We start from the raw sequence: 24,601 nt of genomic DNA, 5'->3' as shown, positions 1-24,601 counted from the left end.
GCATGCAGAAGGGCCTGGGTTTCTGAAATATACTCGGAGTCCTGTAGTCATTTCATGCTCTTTATTGCAGCTTGTAAAACAGTGATTGAATTACCCCCCAAGCCTCAGGCCAATCAGTTGTTGCATTCTAGGAACCTACTTGCCTATTGTTCTAGGATCCAAGGTTAGTACATAACAGTTTTCCATCCCCAAATCCCCAGCATCTCCAGGTTGGGATGAGAGAGATCCCTGTCTGAAATCCTGGAGACTTGCTTCCATTTAATTTACATAACTCTGAGTTGGACTGACCAGTGGTCTGACTCAATATAAGGCAGCTTCCTATATAGACCCTTACATTCCACTACACTTATGGGACACCACATTTCTGGTAGCATGAAAGCATTGGGCAAGGAGTGAAGGAACTTCCCGTGCAGACATCATTTTAGAAATGGGATTTCATTATAGCTAAAGAAGTTTCAAATGTGTCGAATTAAAGCCAGCACACTTTAGCAGAGCAGTGACAGCTGTTAAACAAGGAAGGAGACTGCTTTAGCTGCTGTACTTGCAGGATGTGCCATGCTTATACCATTTAGCTTTCCCTTAGTGCTGCTTTATTTCTAAACAGAGAGTTGCAGGGGCTGAATCTGCCTGGAAGTCACAGCTTCTGCCTTAGAAGCTCAAGTTATGTAGGGAGCTGGTTGTGGCTGCTAAGAGGTGACCAAAGTTGCTCCCCACACATCCATTTCTTTTATTACTTTTATTAATGCTCTTTTTCTTCTAGGGCTCAACCTAGCATTGGAAATGGGTACTGCATGCCAAGTGGAAGAAACACCTGTTTCTGTAGCTGGAGTGGTCCAAATATGATGTGGGATCATATTGAATATTATAACCTAGGAGTGCTCAATGCTGTCTATGCTGATTGGCATCAGCTCTGTAGGATTTCATACAAAGGTCTCTTCCAACTAGATCAGGACATACAAAGAATTGAACCATGGACCTTCTGTCTGCAAAGCTCTGCCACTGAGCTAAGACCCCTCCTTGCTAAGATGCCAGGTATCTTATTTCATTCCACCCAAATACGTGATTACAGCAATCTCAGTGGAGGAAAGACTTATTCAGACAAAAGGGGACAAAGACACAGAAATCTGCAGTCACGGTTCGCTAAGGAAGATAATTGGACACTTCATTTCCTCTGTGGCAATGCTCATTTTTTTAAAACAGGGTAACACACTTTGGACTATAAAGAAATTATCATGAAAGAAGACAGCATGAGCAAACATGGACCATTTACCTTTTGAACACGGTTACTTGATGATATTCTTTGTGTTTTATGAAAGATCAGGCTCATTAAGAAAGACAATGGTTTTGGAAATGAGCTTACATCGAAATGAAAGTCTTAAAGCGTGGTCGCTAACAACTGTGCCAGGTAATGTTGTGTTTTGAAATGCTGACAGTGTACCTGGTCTTTAGTGCCAGTGAAACATCATAGACACCCCCAGTTTCAGCACCTGTGTGCTGGTGCAAGAGGTCAAAGGAATAAGTAATAGCATGTGGGTAGTCTAATTTAAAAACGAGCTAAGAAGTACACTGTGGACATGCCTAACTGAACAAGACAATCAATACCAATTGACATAAAAGGTGATGAATTAAACCATTGAAGACACCTTTAAAAATTATAGTACAAAATCATTTAAAAATCACTTCACTCCAGATTTGGCAAAGTGCAACCTGTTTTGTGCAATGACTGTGGTTCTTTTTGAATAAGGATGCATATCAAAGGTTTAATGGGGTATGCATGCACATTGCAGTGTAGGCATGATGAAGATCAGAGAGCTAGGATTTCTGATAATATACCTCAAAAGGGTTATTTTTTGTTTCAGAACATTGGAGAGCTGCTGCCTGTCACAGTGCACAATACCAAGTTTCAGGGGTGTTAGTAGGTGCTTAAAAGACCTGGGACACAGACCCATAACACACGTTTGCATAAATATATACTATGCTTCTGGGAAAATTAAGAGAGAAGGTGTATGGAATTTCACTGGAACTGGAATCTGCCAAAGTCCCCAACTACTCTGTAAGCAAAGTTATTAAAATGTGTGGATTTTTTTTTTTTAAAGTATGGGTGAAAGGGACAGAAGATCCAGGGCTTGGCACCAAAGACCCAGAGCTAACAACACTTATTTTAAGCTACCAGGATCAATGGACTGCCTGTGGTAGCTTCGTTTGCTCACAAATCTGATTTGACACACCGATGTCCCTGGCAGGGTTGGAGTAGCAGACCCAGTCCAACCACGAAGTGGCATCTCCTCTTGCCCCGCCACCTCTTCAGCCGACAGAGAACTGTTGGTAGAGGCAGCGTAGCAGGTGAGGTGGTAGTGGCGGCAGGGAGGGACGGCACTTCCTATTTCACCTCAAGCAGTAAAATGGGATGCGTCACCCCTGTGGAATAGAATACATCTTCCAGAAATCATGATTTTGCTGCAATTTATTAAGAACACAAAACAGAAGAGCCTTCTAGATCAGGCCAATTGCCCATCGATTCCAACATCCTACTCTTACAGTGGCTAACCAGATGCTTACAGGAATCCTAAAAGCAGGTCCTGAGCACAACAACACTTGTATCATATCACCATTGGCTGAAGGCAATGTAGAGTTGCACCAACTAGATTTTGCCTGTCATCATCACCGTCATCATTTGCACTGTAATTGTTACACATAGGAAAGGCAATGTCTCACAAGCACGGAAGTCTCTTTATTACAATAAGCTATAGCTAGTCACATAGCATTCTCCAAGTACAACAGAAGCCACTGGGTCAGGTTTCCTTTTTGATCAGAGCAAGGAAATCCTGCTCTTGCTGGCCACCGATTGATTTTACCTTGTTCTCTCTCCAGTTTTGCCTTGCAACCTGCCTCAGTCAGCCACAACCCGAGCTCAACACAATCCAGATCTAACAAACAGCCCTTTTTTCTTAAGCCATTAATAAGTGACAAAGCAGTAGGAGTCACATATCTGGTTCAACAAGTGCTCAACAAGTCAGGTTGTTCACATTTTCAGTGACAGGAATGTATTATGGGGCTTCTAGATATTTTCTGAATCAACATCATTTCTCCACATTCAGAAGAGAGGATGTGAAGGAAACATAACATACACATGTGTATCATTTCCTGTCAAGAACCACAAGTGGATAGCAAGGGCTAACTGTGCAATGGCCTAATCCATGGAAACTTTGTCACGCAGATGCTGCTGTGATGAATGAAAGGGATGTCTGGCTGTGCTAATAGAAACAAACGGAACAAACGGAACACTTCTAAGCCTATTGATTTCAGTTTCACTGACTGAGATCAATCAGATTTTAAAAGGCTTATGTTTGGCTGGATTGTATACATATTTGGGTCCAATATGGTGTTAGCAGTTTGCCTGGTATAAGTGCAAGTGCTGTTGAACCTATTAGAAACAGTGACCACAGAACTGTCGAATTCAATATTTGTGGGATGTGAGTGTCCAATCCTGTCACATTTGATTTCAAAAGATTCAAAACTGAGGGGATTAATAACAAGGAAGCTGAAAGGTAAAAGCAAGAAAGTATAATCTCCCCCTCCAAAAAAAAAAAAAAAGGAAAAAGTTTGAGGATTATTCAAACCACGATAAATAGAAGTTAAGCTACAATGTATATCACAGATGGGCAAAAATACAACTAAGGCCAAGAGAATGCCAGCATGGTCAACAAGGAGAGGCAAGGAAATAATTTGAGGCACGAAGGACTACTTCAGAAAATTGAAGTCTTGCCCAAACAAGTTTAAGGGAAATGCTGGTGACAAGAGATGAAGTATGTTTAGTCAGAACTCAGAACTAGCTACTACAACATGTAGTAATGGTCACCATCTTGGATGACTTTAAAAGCAGATTGGACAAGTTCATAGATGATAAGGTTATCAGTGGATGCATGATGGCAATGTACTCTAGTAAGGTAAAAAGGTGCTGGGGCCTAAACCACTGAGACTCTTGGGCTTGCTGATCGGAAGGTCGGTGGTTCAAAACCATGCAACGGGGTGAGCTCCTCTTGCTCTGTCCCAGCTTCTGCCAACCCAGCAGTTTGAAAACACGTGAATGCAAGTAGGTAAATAGGTACTGTTGCGGCGGGAAGGTAAGTGGCATTTCTGTGCACTTTGGCACTTGTCACGGTGTCCCATCGTGCCAGAAGCATTTTAGTCATGCTGACCACGTGACCCGGAAAGCTGTCTGTGGACAAACGCCGGCTCCCTTGGCCTGAAGCGAGATGGGTGCCACACCCCATAGTCGCCTTTGACTGGACTTAACCGTCCAGGGGTCCTTTACCTTTTTTACCTTTATTCTCTAGTATCAGAGGTGGTGTGTCTCTGAATACCAGTTGCTGGGGAACACAAGAGGGAAGAGTCCCATTGAGCTCATAACCTACTTGCAGGTTTCCTACTGTGCGAACAGGATGTTGCACTGAATGGAGAACGCAGCCATCATGGCCAGTGAGCCTCAAAGTGGGAATGGGTGTCTAATTTAGCATCAGCAATGTACATACTGCAGACAGATGATTACATGCACAGATCTCTGAACTGAAATGCAAGAATATTGGCTAGATAAAACACAAAGTAAGCTTTTATTATCTTAAGAACTTCCAGGGACTTCTGTACCTTTTTTGGTAAATGTCTTCTTAACTTCCAGTTTCTATTCTATTCTATTCTATTCTATTCTATTCTATTCTATTCTATTCTATTCTATTCTATTCTATTCTATTATTTATTGAAGCTTAAAAAGAAAAGAAAAGGCTAGAGCAGCTGTCTGTTTGTGTGTTTCACTTGGGTGACTCACTTATTTACCGGGCCATTGTGTCTATCACGTTTGACAACTAAAGGGAAATCAATTTAACACAAATAACTTTTAAACTCATTCACCCCACCAGCACCTCGCCCCAGCTTCTTAATAATCCGCAGAGTGCAACAGCACAGCTAAGTTTAGAAAGTTTTATAGAATGAAAGCAACTGAAGCATAAATCACCCAGGATGGCAAAGAACTGAGATGCAGGTTGGAGATGAAATCTAAAAACTAATTAAATTCAACAAGCGCCTCTCAAAAGGCAACATACCAGCTTAGCCTCCCATGCTAATATCTCATTTTTGGAGAATGTAATAAATGGAGGGTCTTTCATGGCTGTAGTTTTCACAGTTTGATTGTACAGCAAAACCTGAGTGGGGAAGAAGGGGGTGTGGGAAGAGAAACACAACCAAGATTAGATGCATGGATTACAGTATTGAAAAGATGCCAAGGTCGAGATAAAAAGAATAGATAAATTAAGGCTTGCGAAGAGCTGAATTTGAAGCCAACTAGCAAAAAAAGGATTGAACCTTATTACCTCTAGTCACTGAGAAATTCCCCAGATGGTTGGACGTAATTTGAAAAGGTCAGGGGGAAAAAATCCTTCACAGTATTATAGCTTCATGGTTTAAGGGCGTACATTTTGTGAGGTGCCAACTCTAATCATTTTTATTGACTTGCTATCGAAAGACAGACAAAGGAGAGGCACGGCAGACAGTCAACATACCATATATCCTGTCTTCTCAAGAAAAAATCTGAGAATTTTCTGAATCTTAAAAGTCTGCTTTATGATAAAACAGATCACAGATAAATCCGATTTGCACATCTCATGTTCATTTGGCATATGATGTGAGAATAAACTCAGTGCTCCTAAGAATTTAAAAATCAGATTAAATTTAGCAAGTAAATTGTATTTATCTAAACCCCAGACCATTTACATAGATTATGGGAGCAACCCTAACACCCCTGATGTGGAGGCTGGGGGAGGTTAGATTGAAGCACAGACACATCTCTGTTGACTTTCATCAACAGAGATAAGGAGCACTGAGGGGAGGAGCTTCTCTGCCACCATGGCCTGATCTCTACCCAAGCAAAGAGGAGGCTACAGAGGGTTTCACAGGTGGGCCAGAGCTAAGTAAGACAAGGATCTTCTGTATCTTATGCCATTCTGTTTTCAGGTGAGGGCAGTGGCGTAGCGTGGGTTGTCAGCACCCGGGGCAAGGCAAGTAATTTGCGCCCCCTAACCCATGGATTTGCGCCTCCTAACCCCCAGATGTTGCGCCCAGTGTGGCCGGCACCCCCTGCACCCCCCACGCTACGCCACTGGGTGAGGGGCCTGTTTCAAGCTTCTCTATTGCACCAGCTTGGAAGAGAAGAGAGCCTTCCCACCTTCTGCCATGACTGGCTGGAGTCTCCAGGGATTTGGATGTGGAGGTTGCTCTGCTTTTCCAATTGTCCCCTGCGTAGGGTTAGGCTCTGACTGAACTCCTAGGCACGCTTTCCTTGGGAATAAGCCCCAATGTAGTCATGAATGTATAATAGTATTAAACTTGTTTTGGAAGGAATTGGAATTTACCATACAGGAAGGGGTTCAACAATCTGGATCTGAAAGTGGTAGTTATTTAAAGTGGTAGTTCTTAAAACTATGCCCCCTGATTTAATGTACTCTTTGCTGTTAGCAGGGCTGGATTATTATTTTTTAAAAAAATCTATTAAATTTGTTTAATGTCAACCTATCCAAATGACTTGCAATCAACATGGCAGCATCAGAATTATAGCCAGGCTTTCTTCTCCTCATGCAATTTCAATCCAGTAAGATGTACAACACATAAATTCTATCATCCACTAAACCTTGATGAAGATTAATTAACATTAGATTTTCTTTCACTACAGAGTCATTTGTCTTGCAGCTGTACCACGCAAAATCAGTATTCACTGTTCAATTGCTGCAAGACATTTGTAATGGACTTTTCAAAGTATGGTTCTGTGACTTCATCTGCCACATTATGTTTATGGAACCTGCCTCAAATCTCACTAAACTGTTTCCACTTGAATAGGAAAGAGATTTCCATATCTCTCCACATTTCCTCTGCCTAAGACCAATACATTCAGAGCAACAGACAACCAAACTGTACTTTTTCAACCCTCCAGCATGATGCCATTTTAGAAGACAGAAAGGGTTAACAGACCACACTTATTAAAAGGAATGTGAAGACTGAGAATTGTTTCAGTAACTGAAGTTGAGGCTTTCAAATAAACTGGGACTGTCTGGTGCTGTGTGTGTGTATAGGTGTGTGTGTGTGTGTGTGTGTGTGTACAATTTTATAAAACAACAGCACTTCCTTCAATTATTTAAAGGGTTGAAACAAGAAAACTATTTACATATGTTAACCAGGGAAAACTAAACATGCATTTAAACAGTTGAACTGCAATGTTTGAAACTGAAATTAGTCAGTGTTTAAAGTTGTCCCCCACTGTTGCTGTCGCGGAGCGTAAAGAGAAAATAAAGCCATGCCTGAATACTCTGGAAGTAGCAAGGAAAGCCTGGAGCTTAGTTAAACAGCAGACACTTTGATAAGATGCCTGAGAAGGTATCTACTACTATGGCAACCTGCCTTCACTTTAACTTCATCTGCTGATGCCCTTCTCTGAGTGAGCCCTCCTTCAGAGGGTGAGGCAGATGTCAACTAAGTAGGGAACTTTTCCAGCTGCGGTAACCCAGTTCTGGAATTCTTTAGAAATCCTCATTTGTAACCGAGGTGATTGTCTCTTAGGTGCCAGCTAGAAACATCTTAAGCAGGATACATCTGTAAGCTTTTATTTCTTGCTTTTGAGGACTGACAAATCACTCTTATTTCCACTCCATGCCACGGTCAAGTGTTCACCTATCAGTCTGCTCTATCCCATTCCCACATAAATGTGCTATTTAATAAAACAAATCTACACAAAATGTCACATTTAAAGAGGTTTTTAAGATGTGTTTTCTTTCAAATAACTATAATTATCACTATGAAAACAATAAATTATAAAAGACAGCTCTCTCACAACAGAGACAGCACAAAACAATCTTCTGGATTTAACACAAAAGCCTTGGTGAATAAAAAGGTATTCACCTGGCATCAGAAAGAAGCCACCAGATGAACTACTTCTTGGTGAGGTGATTCCAAAGACAGAGCCCCATATGGAAAAGGCCCTTTGCTTAATAGTCACTTCACGTTATATGTTGGAAGCAGGATCTCCAAAAGGACTGTTAAGGTTCAGGAAGGCATCTGCAAGAGGAGGCAATCTTTCAGGTAAAGACTCTCCTCCCTGGAAGAGAGGGGAGTGGTTGTGGCCGGGAGCCGGACTCCGCCTCAAGCAGGGGGCGTTTGCCCCCTGCCTCCCACTCACCTGGCTGGCGCCCATGCCCTCGGCCAGGCACCCAACCAGGTGCCTTCAAGGGGGCGTGTACAGCAGCCTAAATTGCTGCTGCACCAGCCTCCAGCCCTCACTTTTTGTCGTCCCGTCATGGGTCTTTGGTTTTTTCGCCTACCTCGTAGCAATCGTCACAACTTTTGTGGTATTGGTGGGTAGGTTAGGCATTGGAATAATGTGTTGTGGTGTTGAAGGGCTAGGTGTGGCCATCGCCTGCGCCTTCAATTTTTGGGTATTCCGTTAAAGGAATCCGGCAGTCGTGTATTCTGTCCGATGCCTGCTTGGTGGGAGGCCATGGCACGACCCTCGGTGACATCAGGGGAGAGCTTATAGTTGGCTTAGCATCAACAGGCTCCACCTACTGGTGAATAAACCCCCTTTGTTTTTTAGACTCACCCATCTCCGAGTGGGTGGAGTCAGCTGACGTAATCCAATGCCTAAGCCAATACCTTTTCACTTGCTGTAATCAATAAAGTTGTGGCCTTTTCTTGCCCATTAACCTTATATCATGTGTCCTTGTGTTTCATTCCACTGCGCGGGGTTCGGGTCCTCAAACCACAACCTGGTCGTAAGCCATTCAAAGCTACATTGATTTAGACCAGCTCGGGGTTTGTAAATGGATATGGAACTAGTGCAGTTGTTAAGTCACTGGCATAATACAATCAAAATATCCAGTCCCATTTAATAATCTTGTGGTTCTGTTTTGTGGTTCTGTGCATGGTGACCTCATGTACAATGTTCTAAGAAGAGTTTCCCGAATGTGAATAACTATGGCAAAACTCATATCTTTATTCCTTCAGCAACTGGAATTTCCCATGACATCACAGCAGCTCAGCCAATTACTGCCAGCAGCTCCCCGTCACCCAGATAAACACAGCTCTTTATAGTACAGATAAAGATGTTTTAAGAACGCAGCTCAGTTTTGAGTGGCTCCTCCTGATTTACAGGCCTAACTGTGTTAGCCACTGGATATCTCATTTGGTTCTGTGACTTATGTATTGGGTTGTTAATAGCCTATAGATAGGATAATAAATAGCTGGAAGTTTCATTAAAATTACAACCAGACATTATTTGGGAAGAGCTGACATGCATTATATTACTGAGAATATATCCAGGCTTGATCATTTCTAAAAGTGCTCATTAAAATATTCACAAAACTGCTTAGAAGCATAGCTTTTTTATTTCAACCCTTTAAAAAGAAACTAGACAGTTAAGGGGGCTCTGGAAAATGTATGGTTCACTTGCTAACTGCAATGTTTATGCATTAGAGCCAGCTTCCCACTAAGAAAAAATGAGAGATATTTGGAGGCAGATAATAAAAATAGAAAAGCCTTGTGAATCTATTGTATATACAAGTTTCATTTTACCAAATCTCTCATGTGAACATTGATTTAGCTCCAGGCAGTAATATCATGAGAATAAGCTTTCAAAAATGAGGTTTGGGAACAATGCGATTAAATTTTGTATGTGCTGCAGCAGAATCTGATTAATATTTCATCACCTTTAAAAGAGAAAAAAGGTGTAAAGAATTCTTTGTCCTTCACAAATCATAGTAGCTTATTTTAGCATTTCGTTTGAGTGATTAGTGCTTGCAAATCTGAACCAGAATATAAACCTTAGATAAAACAATCAACGTTGTTTTAAAGGGGGCTGCTAATATTTTATCCCATCAAATACTTTTCAAGATTAGACTTCTAAGCACCTCCACAATCCTGGTAGACAAATTTCAAGAATACAACCAAAAGAGCAAATACAGTACTAGAAGACTTACGGCACAATCTTATACTCAGAAGTCGCATTGGCTTCAATGAAACATACTTCCAGCATAGGAGCATAGGCATGAAGCCTACATTTGTGGGTGAAAAGGAAATGCAAACAAGATCAGCAAAGCTACACAACCTACACCATACTGAGTATTTTATAGAAAGGCAGGGTATAAATGTCAAAAATAAATAACAATTGGGTGGGGTGCGATTCTAGCATTCCAATATGAGTCAACCTCTACCTAGTCAGAAGGTACCAGATTTTCAAAGACATTTCAGCTCTGAGGATACAATCTTTGAATTTATGTGCCCCACATCAATATTTCATTTTGAAAATGACAAAATGCAGGTGCTCATTTCCCCAGGGCTCCTATCGCACATAGATACATGCCAGATCAGTGTGCTCAACATGCCACTTTGTCAATACCCAAGAATATCACTTCTGATCTAAATCTGCTTGCAAGATCAACTGTCATGCGAAACAAGCGCCAGTAAATCCTAATCCCTATGACAATATGGACCTCTCTTTTCTTATTGCTTTTCCAGATTGGCAGTAGCTACTACACTTCTACAGGCATTACTAAAGTTTGTTAATTTAACATACCAGGATAGCACACAATGCAAATGAATGCACTGGCTCTGCTGCTCTGTCATTTATCAACTCTGCTCTACCCAAGTGTTTTAGAACCCTGATTTTTTGGGTGGCCTCCATGACTGCAGAGGTTCCAGGCTTTAGAAGGTTCCTCTTTAACTCACAGCTGATAAAAATGTTGAGCAGGCAGAGCTCTCATGCTCATGCTACACCTTCCCTTATGTATTTCTTTAACACACATTACAAATACCCGAGGGGGAGCAATTGTTCTTAAGGACTCTCAACTTCTGGGAGACCGGATGGCTGTTTACACAATTTAGCAATGCAAATCCAAATTGTGTATCTATACAACATGAAAATATCACAATAGGCGACAATGATAACAATGGTTGATAGAAAAGGTTTAATAATGGTTGGCAGTAATTGTTTAATAATTTACTGGAGAGGGATAGACACATACCATTTCCCATCTTTTGACTAATCTCAGGAGTTTATAGCATCTACCTTGTACACTACATAAATGAATTTCAATAGAGACAAATGTAAAGTTCTACATTTAGGCAGGAAGAACCAGCTGCACAAATATAAGATGGGGGCACCTGGCTTGTTAGTAGTACATATGAAAAGAATCTCAGAGTCTTAGTAGACCACAAGCTTAACACGAGTCAACAATGTGATGAAGAAGCAGAAAAGAAAAGAAAAGAAAAGAAAGAAAAGAAAAGAAAAGAAAAGAAAAGAAAAGAAAAGAAAAGAAAAGAAAAGAAAAGAAAAGAAGCTAATGCTATTCTAGGCTGCATCAACAGAAGGAACAGTCCCACTTTATTCTGACCACACTTGGAATATTGTGTCCAGTTCTGGACACCACAAGTTAAGAAGGATATTAACAAGTTAGAATGTGTACAGAGGAGGGTGTCTAAGATGACCAAGGATGTGAAAACCAAGCCTTATTAAGAATGGTTGAGGGAGTTGGGTATATTTAGCTTGGTAAAGAGGAGACTAAGAGGAGCTATGATAGCCATCTTCAAATATCTAAAGGGAAGACAGAGCAAGCTTGTTTCCTCCTGGTCCAGAGGCTACGATCCTCGGGGTCTCGTCCAGCCCCACAATTCTATGATTCTATTATTTAGTTTTTCTTTTAATTAGGGGCTTAAATCTAAATTCATTTAAGAAGCAGCTTTCAACAAATGTCCTTAGGCATAATTAGTTTAAATACTATTAAATATTGTTATGAGTTTGGAGACAAGGGTAGGCTGTATGCTTGAAGCCCCTTCTAATTCCTGGATACAGCACAGATTCAATTCCTGGAAGAGCCAAGCTAGCTTCCTGGTGGGGAAATGGCTTTCTATGGATGGGCTATTGAGGAAACAAAGGAAGTGGCTCTGTGCCAAAGAGAAAATGGAGGGGGCCCCTGCCCTGAACTCACTGGTAGTTAGAAAGACAGAGTTGGGAGTTGTGTGTGTGAGCTAGAAGCAAGAAGCAGCAAGTTGCAGGATGGGCAGCTGGGAGAGACAGAGCCGTGCCCAATTCCTGTATGAATCGATCCTGCAACTGTGGGAAAAGCAAAAACTTTTTGGGGTGTCAATGCTGCAAGCCCCTCTATTGTAGGCTCAGGTTGTGTATTTGTGTAAACAAACCATGTATCATAAAGATACCACAATCTCAACTGCCCCTCATTCCAAGGAAACCAAACCCTTCAAAGGAGCCCTGGAACCCCTGGAATCTTGCATCGTCCAGAGATTGGGTGTCATGCAACAATATACTTCTGCTTGAGGTTCTGTGAAGAAGGAAATATTACAATCTGGACCTCCTCCAAATGTGATGATTACCAGCTTCTTTCAACACAAATGACATGTATATGATATGAAACTGATATATTAACATAATTTTCTAGTGAGTTTAACTGATCAAGACATAATGAGGAAATCAGCCTTGTGTCTGCAGAGGAGAAATAAGAATGGTTGTTGATCTTGCTGTGACACTGCGACCCTTGTAGGATCTAGAACTGACATAAGAGATATCTTGAGGATCAGACCTCTAAAATCCCTTATGCGTTGGAAAGTTTGCTGACAATACTTTTGCTGCATGGTTTTCACAGAAACACACAGCATTACGACTTCTTCTGCTGATATCACTAAAACAAGGTCCAATATTTTATCAACCTCTGTTCAGCTTTAGCTGCAGAGTTGCTTCCCTCTAGCTCTGCAGTTTCCTATCTTTATTAGTCTTGAATTATTTAATACTTATATTTCAGTAGCACCAAGAGACTGTGAGGGGGCTCACTGGAGCTGTTGTGCTTTGCATTGCACAAAGACAGGCATCATTCTTGCCCTAAAGGTCTTATAAGCAAGTTTTAAAAAAATATGCTGCAAGATTGTTACTATTTGACCTTGATATTTTCATGTTATCCCATCATTTTCTCACCTATAAGACATTGAGGCTGCATTTTGTTGTTAGACTGATATGTAATCCTTAGGCTCAAATCCTAACAACATTTATGAAGTAATCCTATTAAACTGCATGGGATTTCCTTCTGAGTAAACGTGATTAGGATTCAACTCTTTCTTCAAGTGTCTTAAGAGTGCTGCAACCATGTATTGCACAAATAGGCAATTCCTGGTAATGTTTGTATAATTCTCAATCTGTACAAACACCTTATCATGTACAAACATTCCTAGTAGTTACACTTTAGGCTGTACAGGTGAGGGAATTACATAACTGTATTTTTTAAAAAGAAAAATTCTCTGCACAAAGAAAACCATAAAGAGTTACGGCTAGACTTATCTCTGCCATACAAGTTTTCTACGTATGAGAGGGCTTTCTTTGAGAAGGATGAGCATTCAAAAGCACAATGCCTCACCAACAGTCTAAAATGGAGCAGCCCACAAATGATTCCACCACATAATAAAGTGGTTTGTGTAGCTTAAGTCTGACAAAGCAGGGTCAGCAAACAAAAAATGACGTAATATCTCTGTCACCACAATGCAGTGGGTTTTTATTGATTACAATTTTAACTTATCCTTTCCAGTGCCGGATTAAACCCTGTGGAGACCCTAGGTAGTCGAAATCTTGGGCCCCTCTCATGTGTGTGCTCTAGTGGGATAACACTGAACTAAGAAACTTGATTATAATTTTATTTCAAGATCAAGTCAATATTATTTTGATCTGTTGTTGCAGGACCCCTAAAAGGCATGGGGCCCATTGGCCAGTGCCTACTCTGCCTATTTGGTTATCTCAGAGCAATGTACAGAGTTCTCCCATTGTGGCCTGACAATGACCCTGTAGGTTGGACTGAGAGAAGGTTGTGGCAGAGCAAGAATTTCAGCCAGAATCCATCTGGTTAAATCTGTTCTCGCCGCTGCAACTCACTCTTAAGGAACACAAGAACAGCCCTCCTGGACCAAAGGGCTTTTTAGTAAAGCATCCTAGCCAGGTGCCTAAAGGAAGCTCACAAGCAAAAATGAGCACAAATGCCTTCTCCCACTGATGCTCTCCAGTCATATTCAGAGGCACACTACAGCTCATCCTGGAGATAGTCTACAGCCCATCATAGCAGCTTCCATGAATTTGTTTAACCCCATTTAAAGCATTCTATGTTGTGGGCTATCACCATATCTTATAGGAGCAAATTCCATAATTTAACTATGTGCAGAAGCACTTCCTCCTTTTTCATCCTGAATCTTCTACTAGTCAGCTTCATTGGAGAACCTCAAATTCCAGTATTATGAGGGAGGCGGGGACATCTCTCTAGCCACTTTCTCAGCAACAGAACACATTAATCTTCACACCCTTACAGCCAACTCAGATTTTCAAAAATATATGCAACAGGTGTCAAGCCCTGAGGATAAACTGAGATTTGTTTTAAAAGGAAGAAAATGCTTCCAATCTGCTTCTTGAAGTCACAGCAGAGAGGAGAGAGAACAGGGAAAGTATGAGAGTGACGTTCATGGGACATGGGTGGCGCTGCGGGTTAAACCACTGAGCCTAGGACTTGCCAATCAGAAGTCCGGCGGTTCGAATCCCCGTGACGGGGTGAGCTCCCACTGCTCGGTCCCTGCTCCTGCTAACCTAGCAGTTCGAAAGCATGTCGAAGTGCAAGTAGATAAATAGGTACCGCTCTGGCGGAAAGGTAAACGGCGTTTCCGTGTGCTGCTCTGGTTCACCAGAAGCAGCTTAGTCATGCTGGCCCCATGATCCAGAAGCTGTACGCCTGCTCCCTCGGCCAACAAAGCGAGATGAGCACCGCAACCCCAGAGTCGGCCACGACTGGACCTAATGGTCAGGGGTACCTTTACCTTTACTTTACACTAGACTATGGTTTAATATTACAACCACACCAGCAGGTCTTTTATCCTTGGGGAACTGCCAAGGTCTCAGAAGCCTAGTAAGGCCCACTGCTACCTGTCCTGGACCCTCCTAGTGCACTAAGAATAAAGGACAGATGCTCAGAGTGCTGACAATTTCACCAGGTAAGGCCACAAGGACTAACCAACAAAGTACACTTTGCCCAAAGCCACTTTAGTCCTGGAGTCAACCTTCTGTCCATCAGCAATCTCTTGTCATGGCTGGGAAATCTAAATAAAATGAGCTCAGAATGAACTCAAGACAGCACTTAAACTATTGTGTCTAAGGCCAGGAAGATATGTAACCAGAGGGCAATGAGATTACTAGTCAGTCTCTGTTTTTCAGATTCATAGTCATGGTGCTAAGGATGGGGAAGAAATTCTGTTTGGTCACATTTTAATTTGAACCTACCTACCTTGCGTTTCCCCAAACAGTACATGAAATGAGTTATCCTGTAAAATTCACATCATGAATTTTGTGATCTTCTAAAAAAGAAAAAAAAGTGTGTACAGAATGAGTGTATAAAATGCATATATATTTGGATTCAAACATACAAAAATGATTATATTAGGAAAATTTGCTTGCAAACATGTGGATACTAGGAAACTGCATAAAAGTCTGTATAACAGTAGAAATGTGTCCTAAAAGGATAGCCTTTTCAGAGGAAAAAAATCACAAACTTGATTCAGAAATGTGGCAAAGTAAACTTAAGACTGGGAGAAAGAGGAGAGAGAAACTGAAATTAACAGTTTTGTCTATCCCTTTCTTACGCTATTCCTTAATCAGATCTTCATGCCCCTGAAAGATATAGGAGCACTTTTCTTGGTCCCATGAACATCTTCCAGGTGACACACTAATGTACTTAGTGCAAAGTACTCCTAGTAATCAGAACTCTTGGAAGATCTGAGCACTGCCATGCTAGCTTCAAAATATAAATTCTGGTTTTGTTGTCATAGTATTCACTACGATTTTTTAAGCAGGGAGTTCCAAAACAATGTCTATGTTGTCAATAAAGCACAATATTGATATTTAACACTAGAAGTAAATCAAAAGAAACCCAAACGACTTCCCATCTGCTCTCATGAATTAACTTTAGGAAATCGTATGTAATATAGAGATTTCTGTCTGCATATCATAAAGCCCTGACATATCCAGGCTTTCATTAAAAAGGCCCTGAGATGTGACTTGAATAACAATCTGTCTCAGCTAATTAGTATTTTCAGTTCAGCATATTCACTTTCAGACGTATTGCTGTTTGCACATGGTAATTTAGGTAAACAGATCCCATCCACAGCTGCATCAATTAACACTGCTAATCAAAACTGAATTCAGGTAATTAGGCACATTTATGCAAAAAGTGTGTAATTTAGGGGGAAGCTGGATCCTGTAGTAATAGTTCAATAAGCAGAAGTCTTTTCTTTCCTTTTTTTGCAAATAAGATGAAGAAACAAGGGTAATTTAGCCAAAATGAACATGAATTGCAGATTCAGTGAAAAATATCTAAATTAAATCTCAGCAATTAATTGACCTGTATTTTCCGAAACTGTATGCATATAAATATAATTAGACCCCTCAATATTTTTTGATGGATTCCCACTAAAGAACATTCAAGGTTAATGTATCTACAAACAGATATCAACGTGGTCTTTGCTGGTAAAATTTACTATGGCAATTTTGGAGGGGGGGGAAATACTATTCACAAAGCACTGATTATTTGCATGAATATAAACATGTTTCATTATTTTAAAAGTTTCTCTTTAAGTTTTCCATCCTTAGTGCACTTAAAAGTACATGGGACGAAATGAAGGAAACCATTTGGGAAAAGGTAAAGAAGAACACTGAGTTATATATTGAGTATAACTCTGCAGTGCAGGGTTCAGCTGCAGCTCCATAATAAGCATGAAGAACAATTCATATCATTAAGGATTAAAGACTATTAAAGAAAAAAGGGACATGTCTTAGAGGAGTGTGGAGTTGTCATGACCATGGAATCCAACAGTGGTCACAAAATTGATTTGGATTGTCACTAGCTAAGGAGCCAGATGGGTTTCCCATCAGTGATCAAGGAACCATTGTGTGGCTTGAAAGAGCCCACTGAATCTGATGCCATAGGACAAGGTCATGTAGATTGGGGACAGGACTTCATGGTGACTCCCTTTGAGCTTGAGAAACCAAGTCCCCCTCCTCTCCCCACTCTTTCACCAGTCCAAACTCACAAGGAGCAGAACAGGAAGGGAGCAATGGAACACAGGAGAAATGCCTCGACAGTTGGTCCTTTACTAGACTATAGTTACCCAAAAGGTGACAGTGTCTAGGAGAGGTAGACTGGAGGCAGCCACTATGATGTAGGAATACATTTTAAAACACAATTCACAGCTCCTAAATTTATACGTGGATCAGGACAGAACATCTCCCGATGTTTTGATGTAGTATTGGTTCAAAAAGAAATAGAAAAATACTCATTTTGGGGGGGACGGACGCACACAACATGCATATTTTAGGGAATAATGCATAGAAAAGCAGAAAAATTATATTTTAGGAGAAAGAGCCTACTAAACTGGTATATCAGGGAGAGAACTGTATAGAATTTAAATGCTATTTTTCATGAGTTGTTTCTTTTAATCTGCATAAAACAGGAGAGAATGGAATAATGCTTAACCTCACGGAAAACTGACATGAAACTGAAATAGATTCATCTATCCCTATTTCACTATACAAATAGCAGATCTGCCTGTGACCCTGCCTCTCTTACCCATCACCACAAACAATATGCAATAGTCGTGCATGCTGTCATCATTAGGCCACTGTCCAGCCATCAATGCTACATTATTTTTTTACGTTTTCCCCCACCCCCTTCGTCCAGGGAGCTCAGAGCGGTGTATGCGGCTAGCCAATTCTCAGACAACTCTACAATAAGTTAGGTTTAAAAACTGAAACAAGGTCACTCAGGAAGATTCATGCTGGATCGGAGATTGGAACCTGGCTTTCTGCAGTCCTAATTTGACATTCCTACACTATACTACACTCTGCAGTTTCTGTCAGAAATAAAAGCAGCACCTTTATCTTATGAGTGCATCGCATGGTTGATTAAGAGGCGACAAGATCAGGTCATTCATTTGTAAGCCCATCAAATAAATTTATTATTGCTGCAATCTGCCCTATTCCATTTCAGCCAGGGAGACTATAGACCTATTTTATTTTTGAAGAAGCAAACAGTAAAGCAAGATCTATTAAAAAGCCACTTTTTATTAATAGGGTAGTACAGTAGAGCAAGGGGCACAGGTGGCGCTGTGAGTTAAACCACAGAGCCTAGGACTTGCTGATCAGAAGGTCGGCGGTTTGAAGCCCCGCAACAGGGTGAGCTCCCGTTGCTCGGTCCCTGCTCCTGCCAACCTAGCAGTTCGAAAACACGTCAAAGTGCAAGTACATAAATAGGTACCGCTCCGGCGTTTCTGTGTGCTGCTCTGATTTGCCAGAAGCGGCTTAGCCATGCTGGCCACATGACCCGGAAACTGTCGGCCAATAAAGCTAGATGAGCGCCGCAACCCCAGAGTCAGTCACAACTGGACCTAATGGTCAGGGGTCCCTTTACCTTTACCTTATACCCATAGAGAGACTTTTGAAGGCTACAGTAGTACCTCGGGTTAAGTACTTAATTCGTTCCAGAGGTCCGTTCTTAACCTGAAACTGTTCTTAACCTGAAGCACCACTTTATCTAATGGGGCCTCCTGTTGCTGCCAGAGCACGATTTCTGTTCTCATCCTGAAGCAAAGTTCTTAACCCGAGGTAATATTTCTGGGATAGTGGAGTCTGTAACCTGAAGCGTATGTAACCTGAAGCATATGTAACCCAAAGTACCACTGTAATGTGTTGAAAACAGGCAGGGGCAGCTACATAACTTGTCACCACCAGGTGTCAGATTCCAACTCCCATTAGTCCTAGCCTGCATGCTCCATGGTCATGGATGATGGGAGTTCAAGTCCAATGGCATCCTGAGCATCACCTATTAACCACTCTGGTTGGAGGACTTAGGCAGAGTAGACCCACTGAAATAGATGGGACTTAAGTTAGTCATGACTATCTTAAATTCCACTGATTTCAGTCTGGATTCAATTCTATATTTCTATAGCATATTTTACATTACAAAGTGATTTACAAATCAATTTTGTTTACCCCCACAACAATCCTGTGCGCTATCTGTCATCCTCCCCACAGTCATACATCATTATAAAGTCAATAAAACAAAGTTAATATGAAACTCATTATCATGACAGCAAATCATATATCTAATGTGGCTAAGCAGCAAACACTTTGATATCAGTGCATCTCATTAAAATTCTCCTATTTTATTTGTTAATGAAAGTACATAGGCAACCACATGATGCCAAATATAATTTTCCATTAAACCATAGATGCTTATCCACAGACAAAGCTGCAGCATGGTGGGAGGGAGGAAGGAGGGAGGGAAGCAAACAAGAGAACAGCTTGGCAGATGCAAAACGCACGCTCTGGATCGTGGCCTTTAACCATTCACTTAACTTCTAGCAATGACGTTTTTAATATTACATGTAGATTTTTTAACAAATTGCACCGTGACTAAATTTGTGTCCTCCTTTCCCAAAAAAGGGCCACAGTAGGTGGGGGTGGAATGAAAAAAGCGATGCAATACTCGTTGACAAATGCCTTTGTCATGTTGCAGCAGGAATTCCATGGGAAAACTTTACAAAGGGTATTATTGATGTGTTTTTTACGGATGTCTAAAATAAATCTATCAGTCTACCTACCCATGGCAAATTCATGTTCTCAAAACAAACCAATATAACCCAACATTGATTTTTTCTAAAATAATGTGTTATCTTTTTACAAGCAAACAACAAATCATTCATATATATATATATGTATATGTATATGTATATGTATATGTATATATATATATATATGCATGCATGCATGCTACTATTATTCATTTTCTGGAAAAGGCAGTGTGAAACTAATTGAAACCAGTGAAACAGAATATTTATGGAATACAGTATCCTCCTTTACACATTTGTGTTATTGTGTGTACTCTAAAAGGTTTGACAGATGGTTGATTCAGGGTTGTTATCTGAACAGACAACCTTTCTCTACACACCAAAGAATTCCAAGGTATTGCAGCCTCCTCCACTGTCTCAGGTCCTTTCTGCTATTTTCTTGTCCCTGCATTGAATTTTGAACTTCTTTTATCTCCATATATCCATGCAAATGAAGACACCTCAGCTGTGGAGACGGGTGCTTCCTTGGGGTGAATGTGAATACACTTGTGGATAGAGGAAGTTGTGGCCGTGAATAATCACATGGGCCTTTCCAATCCAATCACGAGGCTTCAGTACTGCACAATAGGGAAAGCAGCTACTACACACGTGTATATAGCTAGCCCATTGATGTAGCAGGGTGAAGTGAGCTGCTTCAGGCTGTACCATTAATGGGCAGGGAGTGGTAACCAAAAGCAGAAATTGGCATCCGAGTGATGCAGCAAGAATTTTGAAACCTTTGTTCCTAGTGGGTGGACTTCAGCTGGCACTGCATGCATACTTGTGAAGGGGCCTCATCTCTTGCACAAAAAGAGATGAGGAAAAAGTTCTTAAATTGCCAGGATTCACTTTGAACTCACTTGAGTCTCTAATAAACCATTTAAATGTCAGAATATCTGTTTAACTGCAGCAACAACAACAACAACAGGATAACTGTTGCCCTGTCTACTGATCATTCATATCACAGCACTATATGAAATGGTCAGCAAACCATTAATTTACTACGATATCATGTTTTCAGGAAAGATTAAGTACTGTATCTAAAGAAATCAAAGCTTGCTGGGTTTAAAAAAAGGTCTTCTGACTGAGATGCTTAAATATTCCACCCACAATCATATCTGAAAGTTTATTTTATGAGGAGAGAGAAAGAGAAACCTCTATCTGAACTCTGCATATTCAAAGTCTTATGTGTTGAACACAGATGTGCTGGCGTTTTTGTGCATAACTGTGATGGGAAGCCTGCCACCTGCTGGGCTCCTCCACATGAACATTATGTGACAATGTACATGTGAGGTTCACACAATTTCTTATCTGGAAGTAGCAGTGCTGTGGAACATGTATTACCCTTATAAAATCAAATCCTACATATGAGCGTTTATTAGCATTTGCCATATTACTAGCATTTGCCATATAAAACCCATAAATTATAAAGTTACAGCACTTGCAATAAAAACCATTTCTAGCCAAGCAGTTTAATTTGTAATCTCTTGGCTGACAGATTATAACTTGTGAATTCATTTCTGAAAATTGAGAGGTTTCCTCATGTTCAGTCCTGCAGCACTACCACACAATGTATGGTATTCAACAAAGTTTTACTTAGAGGGGACCCACTGAAATTAATGAACATGATGTTGTTTAGATATTGCTTGGAAACCATTGTAGCAATATATCAATTGTGTAAACAAATAAAAGTAAGGGTAGGTAGTTTAATTCTGATGGGTCTATCTGAATAAAACTTAGTTGAATACCAACTCAGATGATGATCCTGCTTATATTTCTTCTGCTGCATAACTATTTAAGGTCACCCTAGAATGCCAGTCAGAACTCCTTAATATGCACATGCACCATCTTTGCTGGTAGTTTGCTGGTACATTCCCATAAGCAAGGGGCTTCAAACAAAAGACCCTGCTAATTTATTTGGTTCTCTGGGGTCTCTGACAATACATTTTGCACCCCATGATATGCCATAAGGATCCCTAAGGATCCAGTGATTTTTAGGGCTAAGAGGCCATACAAGGTTTGTGTACAAGCAGATAGGCTACTGAATTCTTCCACAGTCTTGCTGAAATAGTTAGTGAACTGTGTTTTTAGTTCTGATGTTCTTTTTATTGCCTATATAATTGTTGTAAATTGCTCTGATATCTTTTCAGTTCCTTTATACTTGTCCCTTAAATCAGGACTTGAGGCAATTGCACAGCAAACCAGTATTCCTCACATTGAAGAAGAAAGAAGGCAAACTTCAGGATATAGACTTGGGCAATTGATCCTCTTCCAAAACTTTATTTTTCCTATGCCTTTTCCAGGTTTGGTCTACCTCAGGCCACTTTCAGGCCACTATTTAGGTAGCATTTAAAGGGAGTGTAGGCAAGTACATTCATGGAAGATATCAATGGTTACCAGTCATGATAGCTTCCTGCTACATCTATGATCAGAGATGGTGTGTCTATGAATAGGGGCCAATTACAGGAGCAAGAGAAGGCTGTTGTCAACATATCATCCTTGTGGACGTCTCACAAAAGCCTGGCTGGCCACTGTGAGAAACAGGAGATTGGATTCGCTAAGCTTTAGGACTGACCCAGCAAGGCTCTTTTTATATTTTTTGTTCAGAAGTACTGAAATAGACCCAGCTTGCCCTTTAAACCAGTTCATGGGCCTGAGGTTCCAAAGCAAGCCAATATTCTTCATATTGATGAGGAAAGAAGACAGCTATCAGGATGTGGACTTTGACAGGTAACGATCTTGCAAAGCCTTTTTATTGCCATGCCCTTCCAGTATTTCCTTGCCTGGAACTCTAGACGTGAAACACTTGTAGCAGCTTGTGGACCTCACAATTTATAATTATCTAAGAACTGCAGTATAGTTTTTGAAATGAGGTGATAAACTGCTAGGCAGAAAGTTTCATACACATGCAGAAAGCATGAGATATATCTATACAGTGGTACTTCGGGTTACATACGCTTCAGGTTACATATACTTCAGGTTACAGACTCCGCTAACCCAGAAATAGTACCTTGGGTTAAGAACTTTGCTTCAGGATGAGAACAGAAATCGTGCTCCGGCGGCGCGGCAGCAGCAGGAGGCCCCATTAGCTAAAGTGGTGTTTCAGGTTAAGAACAGTTTCAGGTTAAGAACAGATCTCCAGAATGAATTAAGTACTTAACCCGAGGTACCACTGTATTCAGTATTTACTGTTTCATCTCTTTCTTCAGTTTAAAATGTGGAAATAATGGCAACGTTAATGCTAGATATATAATATCTATATATTATATATCTAGATATATAAACCATTAGCAAAGCCAAATGGCTCCTTCATAGTAAAACAAATTATAGTTGAATAAACAGCTTGGAATGCTATGTTATACGTGGTTAAATTCTGTGCATGCATTGTCAAGTTTTAAATGCATGTTTTTGCAAGCCTCTAATCTAGATATGATTGTCTGAGGCATTTGACAGAACAGGTGTATTATTTTAGTTTGTGCAAACATTTCAACATATATTAATGGAGTTTACATGGCAAATTGAAAAGCAGAGAGGCAAAGCTGGCAGGTAGCAATTAGTAATATATATAAAAATTCAAAAGGAAAATAGAATGGTTATAAATGTTGAGGAGAATATAGTTAAGAGACCATTAAGCATGTGCATTGCTTAGTTCAAACACTGGGGTTAATCTAGGTCTCAAAGTGTGTGTGTTTTGTGTCCTGAAAGGGTTTACTTTTCCTTTCCTTTTTTTCCTTTTCAAGGTCATCCAACTGAACGAACTCCATACCAAGTTTAGTTTTCATCATTTTCACTTTTTTTCATGGGGTCCCATAAAAAGGTCCCCCCCCCCTCCGTGGAGGGTGTTTTAAGTGTAAATGAAAGGGCTAGGTAGGATGTTGCTGCCGCCTCAGGCTCCTTAATTTCTCCACTACAATGCCTAGGACTTCACTATCTTCACAGAGTCAGTGGGAACTCATCTTTGATGAAAGAGAGAAATAAATTGAATAGGACAGGAGATTGCATATTTATTACAATTTTAATAACATACATAAAAAAATTAAAAGATAGGAACTCTTAACTATGCACTGAATGTAACGCCAGAATTTAAACTTGGCTCACCAGTGCTGTTTCTAACCTTTGTGAGCCAGCAGGATAGAAAAGGAAGCAGGTTCTTAACTTTGCACTCTCATATATAAAGGACATAAGCTTCTTTCCATCTGCTATTCAACAAAAGGCTCATTAATTGTACAGGTATGCTGGAGGATATAGGCCAGTGTTTCTCAACACTGGTTGAGGCCCCCGTCTCATATAGCAGATTACATCCCACCAGTCCCAACTGTATCCTTCCCAAATTCCACCCACACACTCTGGCCATAGCAACAAATCCACTCTGACCTAACCCAAGGGTGTGAGAAGGCGCCTTACAAATCAAAAACAAAATTTGCACTTTCTGCTCTACGGCCACGGGGCCTTTTTACTGCAAGAACAGCATTTAATTCCCTGCCTTTATTTGGAAGTTGTGGAAGCCTCTCACAAACTCATGCTCTAGCATTGTTACACGTTTTCTCCTGTTAAAAATAATAATAATCAATAAATTAGATTTCAGGTACTGTAGTAGGTTTCTCACCTAGACCTATTCCATACTGGAGCCCTTAACATTGCTTTTCTGCAATCATTTGTAGAAGTAGAACTAAAATTGTGGCTCCACCTAACTCCTAAAGGTAAAGGGACCCCTGACCGTTAGGTCCAGTCATGGCCGACTCTGGGGTTGCGGCGCTCATCTTGTTTTATTGGCCGAGGGAGCTGGTGTACAGCTTCCAAGTCATGTGGTCAGCATGACTAAGCCGCTTCTGGCGAACCAGAGCAGCACACGGAAATGCCGTTTAACTTCCCGCCG

At 40.7% G+C, this 24,601-nt stretch overlaps 1 protein-coding gene and 1 long non-coding RNA gene across 2 annotated transcripts in view; one reads left to right on the top strand and one right to left on the bottom strand.

The window, feature by feature from the left end:
* LOC309379401 (uncharacterized protein) overlaps positions 1 to 24,601 on the bottom strand; it is a 101,097-nt gene that overhangs the window by 4,797 nt on the left and 71,699 nt on the right. The window contains exon 8 of the mRNA XM_081928512.1: positions 5,097 to 5,195. The gene's annotated coding sequence lies outside the window, so the exon portion shown is untranslated. The remainder of the gene's footprint in view (positions 1 to 5,096; positions 5,196 to 24,601) is intronic.
* Positions 22,661 to 24,601, top strand: part of LOC309379406 — a 356,632-nt gene continuing 354,691 nt past the window's right edge. The window contains exon 1 of the long non-coding RNA XR_014172483.1: positions 22,661 to 22,841. This is a non-coding gene — a long non-coding RNA (uncharacterized lncRNA). The remainder of the gene's footprint in view (positions 22,842 to 24,601) is intronic.

Source organism: Podarcis melisellensis, assembly GCF_964234715.1.
Source record: "Podarcis melisellensis genome assembly, chromosome: 10".
Taxonomy (NCBI): domain Eukaryota; kingdom Metazoa; phylum Chordata; class Lepidosauria; order Squamata; family Lacertidae; genus Podarcis; species Podarcis melisellensis.
Note: the sequence above shows the minus strand (reverse complement) of the source record. Positions and strands in the feature narration are given on the sequence as shown.